Source organism: Aptenodytes patagonicus, chromosome 2 (assembly GCF_965638725.1).
Source record: "Aptenodytes patagonicus chromosome 2, bAptPat1.pri.cur, whole genome shotgun sequence".
Lineage (NCBI taxonomy): Eukaryota > Metazoa > Chordata > Aves > Sphenisciformes > Spheniscidae > Aptenodytes > Aptenodytes patagonicus.
Genome location: NC_134950.1, coordinates 141295405 through 141315703, shown reverse-complemented (window position 1 = coordinate 141315703; position 20299 = coordinate 141295405). Strand labels below are relative to the sequence as shown.

The 20299-nt window shown below is 35.5% G+C and overlaps 1 protein-coding gene across 1 annotated transcript in view; it reads right to left on the bottom strand.

The window, feature by feature from the left end:
* THSD7A (thrombospondin type 1 domain containing 7A) overlaps positions 1–20299 on the bottom strand; it is a 305894-nt gene that overhangs the window by 82822 nt on the left and 202773 nt on the right. The gene's annotated exons all lie outside the window — the stretch shown is intronic.

Sequence of the window (20299 nt, the reverse complement as noted above, 5' to 3'; positions counted from 1 at the left end):
CAATATGTAATGCCAGTTACAAGGAACTGTGAAAAAGTTGCATCTAAGAGCACACTGGACTTCTGAGGCCCTGTTAATCACATACAATCAAGGCATGAAAAGAGCCAGTCTCATTTGTAAACATGAAACTTTAAAAAAAAAAGTTTTCTGAAAAGCATAACATTTTAAAAGCATCTGAATGCCTTTTGTGTTATATGACCCTTGCTGTACGAGGGCATAAAACCTTCTGTTGAATTATGATTCATCTACTGAAACGTTATTGAAGCATATGCGATCTCGATGGAACTGAACAGGAGTGTCTATAGCATTGCACTTGCTATGATCCATCATGTCAACTCTTTTGTTTTAATAGCTAATGTCAACAAAATAGTGTCTCATCAAGATTTGCAATGAACATGTCTTCGATACAACAAAACATTTGTTAGACATAATCATTAAATACTCTATAATTTAATGATAAAGGCATCAGCCAGTGTTAATAACCACCACCTGGATTCTGAAAAGCTAATTCAGGGAGTGCTGTGAATGCTGTAAATGAAGCCAAAGATCTATAAACAGTGCTTTACCCAAGCCTCAAATTAGGCTTTTATTGCTTAATAGAATAATAATAAAATGAATCAAACACTAATCTATACAGAAACTACATTTTTGTCATTCAAAGTTTACAGAGTCCTAAAATCTTTCAAATAAGAATCTGATAAACTGAGTTCCTGAAAATAGGAGGTTCTTTAGTACTAGTGACATATCATGAGTCCCAGAATTATTAACGACCAAATTCTTTATAAAAAGAGGAAAAGATGAGGGCCATCCATCCAATATTATATCCCTTTAACCAGTGTCAAATATTTTATTCATACAGAACCTTTAGGCACAACAGAACTGCAAACATCAATCTTCCTTGGCTCTGCAAACCAGGGGAGGTCCTGCAGCTCATGCTTTTAAAATAGCCTAAAGTAGTCATAATAATCTGAAATATAAAGACCTTTGAGATCAAGTCCGTCTCAATAGCTGTGTTTTCCCATATTAAAAATACAAATTTGAGCCCTGCCAACAGCTTCACAGATGTCCCACATTAAGTTCTGTTTCCCTCACTGGACTCAATCTTTGCATCAATTCCTCCTTTTTTTGTATTACAGGTCATCACATCCTGACACCAATGCAGGAGGGATTCCTGCCTGCTTCATCAGAACTGCATGTGTTCGGGTTGAAGGACAAGACAGAGGAGCAGACTGCAAACTTCTTTTCCAAAGAATAGAAAAAAAAGCTAGAAAAGGGGTGAACCTTACTCTCAAATTGTTCCATCGCCAGGTAGGACTCAATGAGGTGAACTGCTGGGACACTTTCACACCTTGCAAGAAATGCTACTATTAAAATAAAGTATGTCATAGTGTAAACAGACAATACTATATCGAGCTTATTTATCGCCTGCCAACTAAGGTGATGTTAACTTGAAACTCAAGCTAAATTTGGGGTCACAATGAGAAATTGCGTTAAATTAGTTTCAGTCTGAGTTTATATTTCAAACAAAAAAAAAGCCTTCATTCTCTCTTCATTCTCTTTTTTGTTAAAACCAAAGCCCCTCTTTTATCCTCTGCTTTTACAGAGAAAATATTCTCGAAATATGTATCTTCCCTATCAGCATTTAGATTTTGTCAACTGTCCAATTCTTTTCTGATGAATTCAACAGCATAGATATGCAGTTGGAAGGAATGTTTTATAATGGGTACTACTTATCTTCAGGGAGATATTTTATTTAGACTAAATTGTTTCTGACATTTCACTAATGATTTTATGAACAACTTTACTTTTGTTGTCTTCCTCTTTAAAGTGCATAGTATAGTCAACTACCAGGAACCACTCAACCATATGCTGGGAACAATGCCAATGTAAAGACTAAAGCTACTTAGAAGAAGTCCCATTTGAAAAAGTTTGTTATGTGTAGTCTAATATTTTATTTGAACTTTATAGGTATACAGTTTTGTTGCACAAGAGTCGAAGACAGAACTCCAAAAACACGAGTCAAAGGTCCCTGCCCTGAATTATTTATACTCTAAGCAACACAATGACAAAAAGTGGCTGCCTTCTTGGTGTGAAGACTTTCTAGTATGTGCACACACCAGAGCCACTAGTGAACTACTGAACTATTTAATTGCTTTAAAACAAACAAACAAACAAATAAAAAACCCCCAATCCCCCTACTGAATAGGCAATTTTTTACAGATTAAAGAGAGGTAGCTTGTGAACAGCACGCAGGAGGAACTGGCTAACTGTTCGTAAGTATCAGACTGTATTCATATCACCATTCTTGTTTTATTACATTCACAAAGCAGATATGGTATCCACGAAAATTTGGTCTAGATGCTAAAGGTTGGGCTAGACCGCAGAAGACCTATGTTCTGTGTTTAATGTAGTTGAATAATGTCACTCCTTTGTGTTTTTGTTTACTCATCTGTAAAATGTGTCTGATATTTAAGTTTCTTGTAAAATGTTTTAAGACCTTTCCAATGGGAAGCATTCCCAGAGCTGGTATCACTAGAGAGACATGGCAAGGAAACAGTCTTGCTTATTGTACATCTTTTAACATGATGCATGCTTCAGTGCACAGTAAAAAATTGCTGTCAAATTCTGAGCTGTAGTAAATGGAAAGGCAAGTGCTTAACAGAGGGCAAAATTTTTTTAAAGCCTTAAAATGAACAGTAAAATCACTGCAAGATTAATGAGGCATAGAGAACAACTGAAAAAAAAAATCAACATAAAATAAAAATGCTGCTGGGGTCCTATGCAGTAAGGCATGAACTTGGTCTCAGTCCTGTACCTGGAAACCAGCTATAGTCTCTGAAAGGCTGAACTATAACCTGATATAAACTAAGTAAAAATTGACAATAAAATCATAATAAATGGGATCAAATCAAAAGAGTGCTTTGAACATTAATATTGAACTTTTTTTTAAAATGCCTGTGTAATCAGTAAAGGACAGGAATATCACAGAGTGGTAAAACAAATAATGTAGTTATATTTTAAAGTTTATAAAAGAATTAATGACAGTAACTGAGCCTAAATGCTAAAACTGCAGACTTCAGACTCTGTGCTGCTTATCTGAATGTGTTCAAATTTACTAGTATACCTGCAACTCTAAGGGGAACAAAAGGCTCAGTTAAGCCAATATCTTCTTTTTGTGGCTCCTGGTAGCCACGTATGTTAGTCTGCTTTTAAGTACAACAGACCACAGGAAACTACAGTGCATCATTTAAGTGTTTTTAAACCTGCGCATTTAAAATGATGATGTAAAAATACAAAAGGATGGAAAAGGCTGGCAGTTCAAAGCATTGCATGATCTAGATGTACTGGTTATACACACTAGGGTATATACTGTGTTGTATGTATGTGACTATATCACTTATAGGCATCGCTTTCTCAGCTGATGCCTCTCTTACCAGCTTTCTTGTCTTGCCAGTGAAGCTGAAAAGGAGGCACACAATGTGTCATCCACTGAAAAACCACTGGGCACCTGAAATACTTGATAAGGCACCCCAGAGCCCAGTTTTTAAAGCGCTCTGTGTTTGTGGGTGAAGAAGGCCTTGTCCTTATTGAATTGCCTTCAATAATGCCTCTAAGCACGGAGGCTGCAAGAAAAAAATGCAGTTAGTTCACATGATGTTAAAATCTGTGAGCTGTGTTGGTTGCCACTTACTGTTTCCTTCCTTCCCCGTGTAGAAAAATAATCAAGAGGAAAGTATTGTACTGCCTCCTGTATGGGTTGAAAAGGCTGAAATGGCTGACGAGACTGTTCTTTATCTTGAATTCCCATGCAGTTTCCCATACGCATTCCTCCCACATGAGCACCTATACATATCCTTACGCTAACTCCCTTGTCAGCCTTCGAGTGTGTTGAATGACCTCCTCAGACTGGCTGAGGAGCCAAAGCTGCTGTGTGGACTCTGCCCATCACAAACAAAATATGCCTATCTATATTCAAATCTCAGTAAAACAAGATCTGTGGTATGTGCTCAGTCCTGTTTTTCATATGGAACTAAGTTTAACCACTCTCCGTACCCAAAGTTAGTAAATCGTATGTTTCTCCACTAAAAAGTCTGTACATGCTACAATTTTACAATTTTGGTGTATTCCTGTAGATATACAAAGGTAGTTTGACTAGAAGAGGGGAAAATGCTTTTTTTTTTTTTAAATTTTCTTAAAATTCTGAAGTTTATATGACTCAGGGCAGAAAATAAGCAAGAAAATATCAGTCTAAAATGTAATTGCCTCAAAGTTACAAGAACATCACAACTAGACTGTAATAGTATAGAAAAAGCATTAATGAGTTTAACTGTCATTATTCTAAAGAAAATACAAAAAAATCCCCAACTTCAAGAAAACCACTGAAATAAGGGAAAACATACAAAGTTATTCAAATTTGAAGTGCTATGCTAGACTTCCATTAGTAATAACCTTGTCTACACATTGGCTGATTAACGTAATGCAAAATGGGCAATTCTTCACGTTACAGAAAAGATAAAATTATCACAAAACCATACATTTTTCAGATGCTAGGACACCTTATATCTGCTAATAATCAGATAATAATCAATCACCAGGATAAACTAACATTATTTTCATTTCTAATACTATTGCATTTCTTTCAAATCACTAAGCAATTACTAGTCCCCAAAGTTCACCACAAAAGGAAAAATCCTGCCTGCCTAGCATGAACTGTCACATCAAATTAAGTTTTCCTTCCAAACCACGGTGCTGCAGCAGTAGTGTGGATTTTTCTTTTTTCAATGATCAGAAGAGGTAGAGAACTATGTTGTGAACTATGCATAGGAAAAAGTGGAGGCCCATAATATTTTCATTCAACTTTTGCATAATCAGGCACTTGCTGTCTTCCTCAAACCTCCATATCTTCATCAGAACTGCTGATTGGAAATTCAGTCTCATACCGTGACTGACTTCTTTTTTTTAGTAATTCTTTTTGTTTTGTTGTTTGGCTGTGGTTTTTTCTTATACGAGAGGAACTCTCTGAGGAAAGCTGTCTTTCTCATGTCTTTCTCATGGCATGTCTCTAATTAAAATGCATACACAACTGCAAAAGGCTGACCCAGATTTTCAGTAGGGAGAATTTAGAAGTTAATCTCTGAAACCTAATCAAATAAACCATGAAAAGGGGAACCAATAATATTTACATGCAATTTAAATTGCATGTAAATTGCATAGAAAATTAATTGCATAGAAAAGGCCACTGACTACTCCCCTTTCACTATGCAAATATAAATTAAAATTTACATGCAATTTAAATTTAAATCATTTACCATGTTGTTTAGCCCAACAATCTTAAGAGTATTTGGAGGAAAAAAAAGCAGCACATGCAACAGTATCTGACAGACCAATTTTTGCCCTTGAATGAGTTCAATACTTGTATATAACACATACTTTGATAGACATTAGGAAACTTTAAATGTTTTATTAATCCCAGCAGCCTTCATAACATCTTGACAGTGTTTATTCATATCTGCTCCAAAGATAAAGGATGTCAGCGTAAGCTTTAATGTTAGTAAAATGGTAGTGTCCTTGAAAACAGTAGCAACGCTATGTTACCTTGTACGTAATTATTTTCTGTTCTAGTTCCTGAATGACCAGCTGTCAAAAACTCTCTCTGCATGAGGTAGGTTGATAAATTTTCAACACTTCTAATTTTCAACTTTTCTAAATTTTCAACCCCTCTAATTATTGAACATAAAGCAACATTAACCTACAATTTATATTCTCAATATAGTCTACTTCATTAGCTCTGAAGTTTTTCAACAACCACAATGTGAAAAGATGGTGTATTTTTCCCTTGTATTATTCTTATCAAGTGAAGTTTCTGCATTCATTTCTATTGCTTAGGTGCCGAGCTGGTAGCTCCAAGTGTTAAATCAGTTGCTAATTCCCTAATCACATGCCTTTCTCTCAATTGCTTTTGCTAAGTAGCATTTGCATTTAATTAAGTATGACTTAATTAGTTGATGGTTAATATTCGTGAAGTCATTTTCTTCTAAGAAGCCTAAGTAGAAATGGCACTGATTTCAATAAAGACAAATACACTAGGTTTCTCACATCTGCTCATTATGCAAAAATGTAAGAAAGTTGGTCTAACAGTTTAATGATATGAAAACATTGTAGGATTGTAAACTGTTTGATTTGGTGATTTGTGTGTGAAAATTTACTGTGGGTTTGGTTTCAATGTAGAATTTCTAGTAGTATCATACAGTCTATTCCTTACTAAAAGAAAAATTATAAACATGATACTTTGGCCCCTTATTCAAAAAACCATCATGAATCTTATAAACATGGATGGAATTTTTTTTCAAACGAGAAACTTGCACAAGCACATACACCTTCATCTTATTTACATATTTACCATGACTGCACACACAAACCAGTGACATATAGAAAAGGCCACTGACTACTCCCCTTTCACTATGCAAATACTGGAAGATATGAATACCTTTTAAAATATAATCCTAAATTTTAAAATGTGGGTTTGGCTTTTTTTTAAGCAAACATTTGCAGTGAAAAATGACTGATGATGGAACAAATACTACACAAAAGGAAAATAGCTGGAGCTTAGAAACCTACCACATCCAGTGTTTCTGAAATCAAAGATAATAGCATGTCAACATACTTAAGAAAAAATTATGAACTTTTTAAGATTTTCTATTCCTTAATGAGATGAAACACCACATTTTACAAGCAATAACTTCTTGTTGATGACTATGTCCAATTTTCCTCATGTATTCACCTTCTGGGAAAAGGAATTTTGACACGTGGGAAGACAGTGGCAAGAACTCCCACATTCATGCCAAAATCTAATTCCAACCGTAGTACCTGAGCACTTCTGCTCCCTCTCTGTAACCAAACCAGTAAATGCTACTACTACACCGCAGCTACAGCTTAAAGGGTAGCATGTGTTTGCTAACCTTCCCCACAACACAGGGTATTAGCTGCTATGTAGAAAGAACACAGAAGCAGGTAACCCCCTGCGAGTGGTTTATAGGAAAGCTAAAAGATATGAAAGGCATTCTGCTACAGAGGTAAGACAGTCCTGGTTCCAAAACCTTTTCCCTGTCCTCAAGCTCATCCAAAGTTTCAACCACGCAAATTTCAAGAAAAGTGAGTCACTGCTAAGAAATCTAATTCAATATTCCTTAATGCATCAGGTAAAGATAAGGCTTTGCACCATATACAAAACCACTACAGGAATAATCAAACCCAAAAGAACACTCCTTACTTTGAAATAGTGACAGCAATAAAGGGACAACTCTGAAACAAAAATGAAGAACATATTTTAAAGACGTATATTTCCTCCTAAAATTGCTTCAGATGGGAAACATCTTTGGATGTTCTTTGGATTTAACTGGATAAAAATAATGAACTCACACCTTCAGATACAATATTAATGCTTCCAGTAATCCCATTTTCATGTCTTATAATAGAAGAACACATGTACCTCCATTTATATTAGAGTCATCTATCAGGATTACAGTCATGTAGATACAGTCTAAATTTGACAGAGGGAAATAAAAACAGGGAAATGAATAGTATTTCTTTATCCAAATAATATTTTTCCAATGTAAAATGCAGTGTCATCTGTCATGTATATAGGAAGGCCAGATTAAACAGTATGAAAAAATAATATTCCATAACTATGTTAACTCAGAAATATAGAGTAACCTGAGGTATTTGGCTGGGGGGAAAAAAAAAACCACCTTACTTTTTTTTCCGTTAAAGTGCAAGCTTCTTATTTCTGCCTGAATTCTTTACTCGATGAGAATAAGAAAAGTTGAAGAAACTGTTCTGCTCCCTTTGTCATCTTAACAAGAACGACATTTTGTGGTATCCACTTTCAAATTTTATCTCTTATTCCTTTATCCCATCTCTTATTTTTCACTATTCTGTGCTAGATTTACTCAGGTTGAAAACTAAATTACATACGTCTCACCCAGAAAATATGGAAAAAAGGTTTTCCAATTCTCCCTGTATTTATTTACATAATTTTCTAAGTGGTAGTGGCGATGGCAGGCACAGTGTCTGTTCGCCCAAGCATACAGCAATCACTTGGCTACCTGTGAAGCTCCCAATTAAAAAAGAAAAACAAAAAAAAAAAACCCCCATGAGGTCAGTTCCTTCACTATACACACAGAGGCACACTGAGGGTGTCTTACAGCACTAACTATGACTTAAAAAGTAACAGCCTTTTTATCTCTGACACAACACTGTAAGTTACTGAGTGCATATTTTGTATTATGCATCAAAGATAATGGAAAACTCTTCTTGCAGATGATACCTTCTTTGAATTTTCACTACTTCTGATACCATTGAATATCCACCAGCGTGAAAGAGGCTGTATCTGAATTTACTAGTAATAATGTGAGTATCACTGAAAAAGACTAATCTAAATAGGAATACTGAAGAATTAATCCAAATTAATTAAAATGGGACTTTGAAGGAGATTAGTTAAACTGTATTAACATTTTGTATGGCTCTCCTTATTCAGAATGAAAGAGAAAATTCTTAACAAATAGAATTAAGGTGACCTTAATTCTGAATAAGAGGATTCACATACATGTTTAATATAGTTTAACTAATATTATTTTTGCAGTTAATTTGGATCAACTTTCCTAAGTGTCTCCATGTACACAAGACAAAGTAAACAAAAACTGAAACATGATATGCCTTTAGAAGAAAATCTGCTATACTTTAACTTTATGCCATAGTAGACGTGTACCACAGGAATAGTAGTCTGATATTTCTAATAAGGAGCCCAGCAGAGTTGGGGCTACACATTGCCTAACAACAGGAGTAAGATTTTCCTACTGCTTGACAGGTACTTGAAGCGTTTTCACGGTTCATCTGCTAATGTAGCCTTACTGAGAATGATAAGGAACAGAGAATACAAATGTATTGATCATAACCAAGTGCAGTTGCCTTCTAGTGTCAAATAAGCCAACCAAACGTCATCTTGATATAAAAGAAAAAGTAAGTTTGATGACAGGCTACGGTCCCGTTGAGAATAACATCAATTTTAGTCATGGGACCAAGTGGGATCAATGTCGGACCAATAGGCCATCTTAAGCAGCATGGGGAAAGGACGGGAAAAGTGCTGACAGAGCTATAAGGAAACAAGAAGACACAGTGTGAATCTGGAGGATGAGATCACTTGAAAATTCACAGTGTATTTCTAAGAACACTTGGCAAAAGCACCAACTCACCTTAAAAAGATACAGCTGATCCCAAGATCAACTGGACATTCTCATAAACTTTTCCCAATCAAGCCACAATTTATACCGTGACAAAAAGATATCAAAGTATGACTTAAAAAATAAAATAAAAAATACTTTCTCCATTTGTTTGTAAAATGTTACAGAAACTCTACTATGTTTAACAGTGAAAAAAATTCCTTTGACAGACTTTAGAAATATTTGTAGTGTAATTTTGAACATTGGTAATAGTAGGATTTAAAATACACGGATTTGAAAATGCAACATGTATCTATTTTAGCATTGCACTATGTCTTGTTCATTTAGAAAACAAGAAGCTTTATTAATCATTGGGAATTGTATTACTATTTTTTCACTACTGGCTATTCTCATCAAATTTTTAAATCCATCAGATGTGGACAAGTAGAGTGTTGTAGCCTTTGAAAAGGTTTCACAGGTATTTTATTGTAACTACTATTTTAGACATTTCTCCCTCCCCTCCAATAAGCAAAAAATTACATGGAGAAGTCTGGGAAGGACAATGGAATGTCAGCAATTTCCAACAAGTTCGATTAGAAATGATAATTCTGATGGGCTGACCTAAACTAGATTAACATTGAGGGATATGAGTTAGGAATAGAAGCATAAAAAGGAAATAATAGGCAAGACTACAAAAACAGTAGCATGAAAACAATGTGACAGCTCCACTAATGTCAGTAGAATGACACTGCTTACCACAGTCGATCTTTTCAACGGTTCCCTACACTGAGGTACTAATCTGTATATTTTAAACAGCTACCTTAATCAACCTGGTTTTCAAGAAATACTAAATATCCATAACTCTCACGAATTTCAGGGTTCTCATTTTTTTGGCATAAATATGAGTTTTGGAGGATGACTTTATAAATTTAAGCTCAGAAGTTCACAAAGTTGCATCATAAATTGATTCATAAATACTCCAGCACTGCAGTTTCATCACCAAGTATTTTCCTAGAATTTGGCCACCAACATTTTACTCTAATGCAAGAACATAACCCACAGCTGAAGAGAATTACTAATGGCATGCAGCTGACAGAATATTAGATGAATTTTTCAGTTTGTCAATTATCTAATATTTCACTACTATAAAGTGAATTTGCAGCAAGTTTACAACTATACATTCATAAATATATGTGATACCTCTTGCCACAGAAATATACATGTATCCCAAAAGGGATTTTAAGAGAATAAGAAAAATTATTTTATATAGTAAAAGATTATTGCAAACATTTTCTTTGCATTATTCATCCACCTGCAGCTAGTAAAAAGTTGTCACTCTATATGTAATCTGACACCTCAATTCAATCACAGTTAAAACACAGGACCCAAGAGGTGTAAAAGAGATCACGGCCACTGTCATGTTTACACATTTCTGAGAAACAGTTTTATAATTAATTTCATGCATGCTTCTGTCCATGTCCTACTATTGGCAGATAAAATCCAGCCTTCGGAGAACATCTTTTCATCCATCTTGCAACGACAGTCTTCTCATCCTTACAAGTGGAAGGCACAGCGTGCCATTAGGGAGCTCAGACTGTGAATTAATGTCTTTTGGAAACATTTTTGTAACTGATTCCTCTCTAGAAGACTAAAACTAACCCATCCTTTTGACTTTTCCTTTTTCCTGGCCTCTCAATATATGGATTCAGAGAAAGAGCTCTCATAAAAGTGACCAGAGGTAAGTATCACTACATCTTATAAACCTATACTAAATTAAGGAAATACATTAACATTGTCACACAACAAAACCAAAAGTAGCAGGAACACATCTGCAAACATAGGGACGTTATAACTTTTCTACTTTGTTAATAAGTTATATAGGCTAACGTCCTAAAGTCACAGAAATCTGACAGATTTCACTGCAGATTTGCATCTACTCAGAGAAATCAGCTTTACCCTGGAAATAAGGCTCCCTTCTCCTACTAGAAGGACATCACTGCTTTTCTAAAAGCCTCCCACAAGATTTAAGAAGCTTCTAGCTAGCATTATTCTACTTTTTCCCCTCTTGGGGGAAAAAAAAAAAATCTGAGACATTCAGAACAAGAGATTTGATGTAGTTTCTACTTAATATCTTTTCCCTGGAAAACACTAATGCAGCAATTTAGTATCTCTAAAATAATATCAGTACCAATAAAGGATGTCTCAAATCAGTAAAATTAAAACCAAACATCTGATAATTCCTAGGGTAAGATTTACATAGCTAATCCATAAATTACCCCCGAAATTATGTCAAGAAACCAAACGGCAGTAAATGCCAGAATTAAAGTTGCCTCTGTATAAAGCAGTTTTTTAAATTGCATAATCACACACTTATTATTTTTCCACTGGGTACCTTCCACCTTCAGTTCACAGATTGGAAACTCCTTAATGAGTAGCTATTTGGTATTTTTAGTTTTATTCTCTTTGTTCAAGGCATGAGCTTATGTTTTATTTACCACACATTAATTAAAAGTGTTATTAAAACAGAATTGGTAATTTTTCTAAGATCTTTCTGTCATGGCTATCAGATACCCACTAATACATTTATTTTCAGAACACTCAAGACGTGACAGGTCAGTATTATTTATATTTTGCTGATGCTGAACAAAAGCAGAGCAAAATTAAACCCTGAAGAATGAGACAACTAAGGCTAGTTGTCTCAAAGACAAAGCATTCATTACTACAAAATGCCCACTTAATCCCAAAGGAGATATATCCATTTCACAAATAAGTAGCAGGTTCTGTGGGGAAAATGTCATGTAGGCACAATTAAATAATTAAAGACTTCCATCTGATACATTCGCATAAAGACCAGACAAACAACCTTAATTTCCTGATGTTTCAGGGCTTGGCTTTGCAACCTAAGATATTTAATTTTGACATAATATTTCTTTCCAGTTTTCTAGTTTAAAACAGAAGCCAAATGACAAATAGTACTTCTGCCATGGGTGTTACACTGACTCTGGACACTTACTGCTCTGCCGGGTGATCTCATGGGACAAAAGCAGGAGCAGCCTATAACGTGCTGCGTTTCAGCTCTAGAAGTCATGAATTTCCTTCTCTCTTCCCCTTCTCTAGCTTCGTATCCAGCCTTATTTTCTCCAGACACTAATCCCACTCTGTCACCTTACTATCCCTTCCACCCAGCCCTGCGAAGCTCTCTCTAGCTGCTTGTCAAATCCTCCCTTGGGCTGACTATCACCAGACTGAATCCCTCCCCAGATTCGTTCCTAATCCCTGCCATGTAGAGACATTTGATAACTTCCTTTGAGTTCCTTACTTGCTCTCAGTAAACTGTCCTGGAGGAAACTAGGGTCAAATGCTACCTTTTCCCAGCTCTTAACCTCGTTGCTTGGTCAGTACCAGTTTCTCCGTCTTGCCTGCCATCCCCCTTTTCACCAAATCCCAGGTACAAATCTATTCCTTTCTCTCTGCAATGGGTCTGTGACTCTATGTAGCTGAGACCCTGCCAAAAGCTACCTGCACCCCAAAATCTGGAAGAGATCACTGAGAATGCTGGAGAGACTAGGATCTTCAGTCGTTCGCTCTGATTTGGAGTAATCATTGCAGCTGAGGATGTTTTACTCTTAGTTTGAAGCTTTCTTAAGTATTCAGTGGAGATGGTGCTTGTGTCGTGCACAGGAGTTACAAGAATTGCAAAATGACACAGATTGTCTTAAGGCTCTTTAAGTTGCCACTGGAACAGTCATCTTGTGAAATCAAATATTTCTTGGGAGATAAAAGTGCTTTTACATTAATCAGTACTCAACACAAATTATGATCTGAAAGAAAGGTCAGACAATGAGCTGCTTAAGGCTGGAAGTACTGAGAATAAAATTCCTATAATTCATTCTGGTTCAACGTGACTGGCTAATGAAGACGTTTTAATTGTCACCATTTATCAACACACTAGTTTCACAGCTTTGAAGTTTGATAACATTTATTAAGAAAATTTACCATTCGCGTGCAGGTTGTCAAAAAAAAAAAAAATAGGCCCGTGCAACCTTTTTCTCTCGGATGGGAAACTAACTCCCATCAAATGAGAGGATACTGTCCTAGAACATTTTATCATAAAGGTTTATGATTAGTACTGTGTAATATAATCTTCCAAGATAGTGGTATTTAATTTATAAATATGTAACATGATTATTATATATAACATTATTAAATGTAACGTTATCTCTTCTGAGTATGTTTTGTAAAAATATTTGAGGTACTTTCTGAGTCTGTTCTAGGGAGTTAACACGACACACAAATCCAAAACCAAAGAAGTTCAACACTGGGTCTATAAATCCAGTTCTGTAATCCATCCGTAAGTCTATAAACACCTTTTTTTCTTGTTTCATAACAGCATAATTTGAAGTAACAAATGGAAAGATTGTAAGCATTAAACTGACCTTCTAAAAAAACAAGTGGAGTCTAATCAGGATTGAGTTCCTGCTTTGTAGGCTGCTATGCAAATAAGAACTCATGCATTAAAAACCCCCCTCCTAATTTACCCACTGTTATTACAAGCAGTTCTTGCAATATCCTACTTTTCCATCTGGTTGTGCTATCAAAAACAAAAGCAGGTTACTAAGAGTGTGCATCACATGAGACACGTAATTGCACTCTCTGTGTTACATTTCCAAAATATTTTTGCTTCCCACTACAGCAACTTCTACTCCTAGATGTCTAATAAATTTTAAGTACACGAGTACACCTTCTCTGCAAAGATGTTATAGTACATTTTAAAAGTAAACATGCCAAAACCCACCAAACTCATCTAACTAGACAGCCAAATTATGATCTAGCACAAGAAAAAGATTTTGGTAATTAAGTTGGCCCACCCATTTTTAACTTAACTATATTCATTATGAACATTAATGTCTTTGCAGACATTGTCCATACCAAGTGCAACTCTGTCTTCAAACATATATGATAAATTGGATACAAGGGTCTATCGCACTGTCAGAAGTGATAATTGTTTATTGCACTACACAGATGAAACTCTGGTTTTGTTTTACTTATCCCTTTAATTGAAATCATCACATCACATTCCAGGCCAACTATAAAAGACATTGACAAAGTAAATGATGTATTTAAGTCATCCCATATAATGAAATTACTTCATGGTATACAAACACGAAAAGCATCCATTTTTATATGGAATTTAATGGGGATATGTCCACTTTCCCAATGTCAAGATGAGACACAAAAAGGAATTGGCATGACATATTAAATGTGACTTTTATTGACAGAAGAATTATCAATTATCAAGCTTCCTGAGAACTGAAATGGGATAGTTTAAGTAGTACTGTGCACTATTTTTTCCTTATATTCCTTTATACTTAGTAAAGCAAATCTTGTTACAAAGAAATGCCTTAAAAATCCCATGGTCTGAAACATAATGGCCTGAGGGTATCAATTTTTAGGTCCTTTAAACTGACTGTATTTTACCCTCAGTAACAAATTCTTAAATATAACAAACATCTAATAAACATATTCAGTAGTTTTTATGTAACCAGACAAATCAAAGGAAAGAAAGGATGGGGTTATAAATTTCATATCCTATGTGTTTACAGTGAAGAACAAAGTATATATCTTACATTTGATTTAAATGCCTCAGATGGTCAGCCAAAAAGCTGTCAGGCAGAAAAGAACAGTTCCAATCAATTCTGTAATGACATTAGCTAGGAAATTAATATTGGGAAACGATGACTAATGCCCATATAACCAAGTTCCTGTAAGCGTAAAGCAGTATGCGTTGAAAGAAACTGTCATTAGCTACTGTATTTTTCTACTAATTGAGTGCTGAGCATTGGCCAGATTTTGATCTGGGTTCTGTTGCAGGATTAACTCAATAATTCAATGTAGTTCGAATTCAAATCTGGCTCTTTATTCTTTTTAAAGAACTAAGTCATAAAGTGACACAAAGTAGGTATTTTCTTTTTAAATAATCATCAAAATCCAACTAGTCTGATGGATTCTTCATTCAATACATGCAGCCACATAATAGAACAGGCAGAAGAAGTAGACTCTTTGTACCTGGGTATGCCTATAAAGCTTCCATTGATTCTCCTATTGTTTGCTATTATGAAAATGAATGAAGACCAGCAGATACTCATTTAGCATATATTTGATTCAAACGATAAATATACAGAAAGAGCCAATTTTAAACCAGCCAAAACATTTTAAGCGAAAATGGTTGCACCAGCCAACCTTTAGTTTCTTTCCTGAAGTTTATTCCTTATATTTAATGAGATGTCTGTTGTAAGAAGATATAAGGCCACAAGCTAAAAATTAAGAAACACAATATAGATGCTGATCAGGAAGCTATAGAAGAAATTTTAAACTACGTGAAGAAATTTTATAAGCTTTTTTGCAAAGTTAAATTCAGTAAAAGGAATACAACAAGTATTTCAGAAATAAATATTTCTGAGTCTAGAGAAAAATAATAAAGCAATCAAATCCTATAGGATTGTCATATAGTTGAAGGATGGTGACTTCAGCCAGTCACACTAGCTGACAATAAGCACAGGTAAAGGAAATGTACACTGTTCCACTTTGGACAGTACGGTGTTTGAGCCATCCCTTAAAAAGTAGCTAAACTAATGGGTTTGAAATGTTTACATATGAGTATCTTAACAAAACAGACTAGTTTACCTTCTATATCTTTTACTTAACTACCAACACCATTGTTTTGCCCCTCAATATTGCAAACAGGGTACAGCCCACCCATGTTACATCAGGATCTACTGATGTTGGTGGTGGTTTGAATTTGCACTCCAGCCTCAGGAAGACCAGACCTGCGTCACCCACGTGTGTCCAGGTGCCAGAAGAGAACTCATGGCACTCAGCTACGTGAACAGACATCTCTGCCTATACGACTTCAGGAACAATTTTGTTACTTCAAAGAGTTGCAGGAATTTGCATGTACACGAAGAGCCTTGCTGTTGCCATGGCTCCCTCTTCTAAGGCTAGTCATCTCTCACAGCTGTGAGGCAGGAGATGGCAATGAGTCCATTCCTTTCCCCTGTGGAGCTAACTGTAACCCAACAATTAGTGAGCTTGAACAAGGTCCGGAAGAAATTTGCCTTTCAAAAGTGAGATCTGTTTTATCCAGAGTAACACACACAGTGGTACAAAGCCCAGTATACTATAAAGGCTGTAAACCAATTTATTATTTACATGTTCCTACAAAATGAGCAAGTAATTCCAGCCTACTGTCTGAGGATCAGAAGCACACCACAGACACCACAGCCACTGCCAGTACCCTGTGCTACGGAGTTCAGCACAAAGATAAAAACCTAAAAACCCATAATGAATGAACAAGCATTTTGTAGGCATTTTCAGCAATAGTTAATTTTGCAGATTTTTATGTCAGAAATTTTTTTGCCCTACTTACATTTGAGTAGCACTAATGTATCTGTTACAGAGTGGAGAAGTGGCCAGCTTTCCTACTATAGACTGAGTCATTAAATAATACAGAAATATTTTTGAAATGGTATTCTTCATAGATTGCCATAGCTACAGAGAAACAGAGTGAATTCATCTGTTGTAAAATCACCCTTCTGAACTGCATTAAAGAACTTAATAATAGATAATATGTACATACCTGTGTGTGGGCATGCATGCAAGTATGCCTTATATACATTACATATATATAAAAACAGATGGATTACAATTTATTAAAAAAAAATTCTATCATTAGCAAAATTAATCTGTAGCATGGAACATTAGCCACAGATCTCTAATTATTAAAATAATGTATATGATAGAGGAATTCTGATCAGCTTCTGTCCAATCCTGGAGTTTAGATGACCAAAAGGATTTTTTTTCACCTAAAGGAGCTCCTTTGTAAAATTTCCTGGAAGACTGACTAAGAATATTTATTCTGAAAAGGTTCTTTCCACAGTAAATGTTGAAGTTCCATTTCTATAATAAAATACATCAAAGATCATTATAGCCTCTGCAATGACAACCTGGGGTACTGACTGTCATATTTTTTTCAGCCTGAATGAAAATTCTGATTACTGCAATCCGCTGTGGAAAGAGAATGACAATCATAGGCCTCCAGCAACAACACGGGAGCATAATCTATTGTTTGCTATTGTCTCAAAGGCTGTAATGACTCTTATCTTCACACCAAATTGAAGAGAGAAGCTCATTCCAATTATATAAAACACTCTCACAAACACTGCTACTTGATTCTAATTGTGAAGTAAAACACCCAGGTCAAGATGTGTTATCCCAACTAATTGTGCTTTAAACATATAGAACAATGCAACAGTCCACAGAAAGAGAAGATACTCATCAGTGTTGGGTTTATCTTACATTAAAGCAGTACATTTACAGTACAATGCTTATTCTGAAAATTACATTGCCAGCCTTTTTCATTTTATAAAGCAGAAGCCAAGGGGAAAATACACTTTTTTTTTAATACACTTAAGCGCCTTGGATCCAACCTCTCCTACCCAGGCATTGATTTAAGATTGGCTAATTAATTCATATGAACAGAAAGAAAAAAAAAGAGCTCTTGAAGAGACTGAAGAGTGTATTGTTAAGCAAAGACTAGTTCAGTTTAAGTAACATAGCAAACTTAGGCGATAATGCTTTCCACACACTGTTTCCCTTCACAGTCATTTTTACCTGTAAAACTGAATGAAATTCCATGTGCCATTTAGATCAAAATTATAGCAACACATGATTATTACACAAATTATGTATCCTTTTAATTGAATCACAGTCTTTAACTGACAGTCAATGTAGTCTTCTCCAAGAAGTGCTCAAAGAACACTGAGTATCACAGATTTCATATGATGATTAATTTAAACTATGATGTTTAGACAATGGAAGAGTAGCATTCTCCAAATTTTATTTTACTGCAAACTACCTTGTAGCTGTGGGGCTTGATGCAAAACCTGCCTGATTGCACGGTGCTGCTCTCCTAGATTTTGCAGAACAGAATCTGGATGCCCGCAACAAGTGTTTAGTGAAGAAAGATACCAGGAGTATCCTGTGCCAGGGTAGGAGGCTAGAGTACTAGGTGGGAGCTACCTGGGAAGAGGTGGCAGTGTGTGTTTAGAGGAGCATTTAAGAGTTGCCTACAGGATTTTCAGTGTGTTAGTGCTGTGGGAGGCAAAGTAAGGAGATGCTTGAGCAGAGTTAGCTTGGAGAGAGCGACTACTGAGGTTGGTGGGTCCTTACTTTGTACTTTGTTTGCTTCTACTGTATCATGGTAATTTTTCTCAGGAGAGACCTAAGCAAAAGCCACTTGGTATTACTGGCGAAGATAACAGAAGATCATTTACTAAGAGAAGGAAGGGGTTTCAAGGAAGAGCTGAGGCAATCCACTACATTACTCTCCATTGCTTTTGCACTCTTTCAAAAGATATTAAACACATATCTTTGTGGGTGATTGGATCTTTGCAAAACAAACCATAATTGCAATTTGTTTTCTCTTTTCTTTGAAGCTGTGCCCACAACTCTTTAATCTTAAAGACTGACAGGCATATGGCCAGACTGACAGGCACATGGCCAAAGCCCGACTTCTCACTCCTTCTGGGACAGATTGCTGATATAGGCAATGCATAATGCCATATAACTCAGAAAGACAGAAAGACAAAGATTAATACTGGGAGGAAAAAAATTAATCATAAGTCTTCCAAGTCAAATTTGGCCAAAACCAAAGCCCATGCAGTGCAGAGAGCAAATCCTGTGAGTTTGAAATAGAACAATAGAAAATACCATATACATAAAAGATATCTCAGAGTTTAGTAGCTCGATTGCATGCTCTGAATGTATTATGGTTACAATAAATTATAGTCGATACAAATGTCTATATTACAATTTAGTAAGAAATTAGGCTAATTGGAAGTTAGACATGTGAGCAAATACCACTCCTCAAAACCAAAGGTAAGCCAAACTAGCCAAAATCTAGTAAAACAAAAAAATACACTTTCTTTTTCTTTTAAAGATTTTTTTTTTTGCTGTTAAAAAAAAAAAAAGAGACAAATTCAGAATTATTTAGGGAACACTTTCATTTATGAGGAAAAGGTCATTTTTCATCTGAAAATGTATACAAACAAAATTTCAAATGGTTTCAGTATTGTTGCCGAGAAATTATTACACTGTGAAGGGAAATTTTTTGAGATAGGGACATAAAATGTAGTAGATTAATTATTGTAATTCTAGGCTAATCTCTGAGCTGTAAAAATGGTTACCAGTTCTCTTAGGTGTATGCAGAAAAATAAGGGCTACACTTTAACTCCAAGGTTTTCAATTTAAGCCCCAAAACTCAATTATGACCCAAATTCTTGAGCATGAAAGCTCAAGAGTTAAATCTCTCTATAATCAGTTCTTATTACTTCTGTCCAGTTTAATTACAAAATATTTTGTGCAGCTGTAAAACACTCGTCAGAGGTGTCCTCTTACTTAATCCGCTATAGGGACTTAGAAGTTTCTTACCATAACTACACTGTAGTCAGTACAACTATTTTAATTTATATGCTGCTCTAGCCTATAATGTTACTAATGAATAAAGAATATTCTCACAATAGTAATTCATTAATCTTCCATAGATTAAAGTATTTTGTAAGCAGCTTTCAAAATTGGCTTTTATGACTATGGAATGCAAAATCTGTTTTCTGTCACAGAGGATAATTGAATAACGGTGATATTTTTTGTTTGACCTTTTGAAGAAGCAAGACAGCTTGGACTGTCAAACCAACTCCATAACACACATCAAACCATGCTTTTTAATAAACACATTATTATTTTTCTTCCAGCTGTACTTCCTGCAATGCATCTTACTTTACTCACACTTTATTTGGTTCTGGACTCAGAGGATCAGCTTTGTTAGTGGGATTACATCAGGGAATTCAGTCAAGTCATTGCAGGCATGAGTCTGACCTACTGAAAAACAATAGCTGTTTTCTCTCTTCGGGAACCTTTGGAAAACCTACAGTGTGTAGGTGAAGGAGCTTGATCTTAGAGCAATTAGAGGGCCTATCCTTCCTAACCAATACTAAAGGACATTTCTCTCTATTCCAGATAGCTTG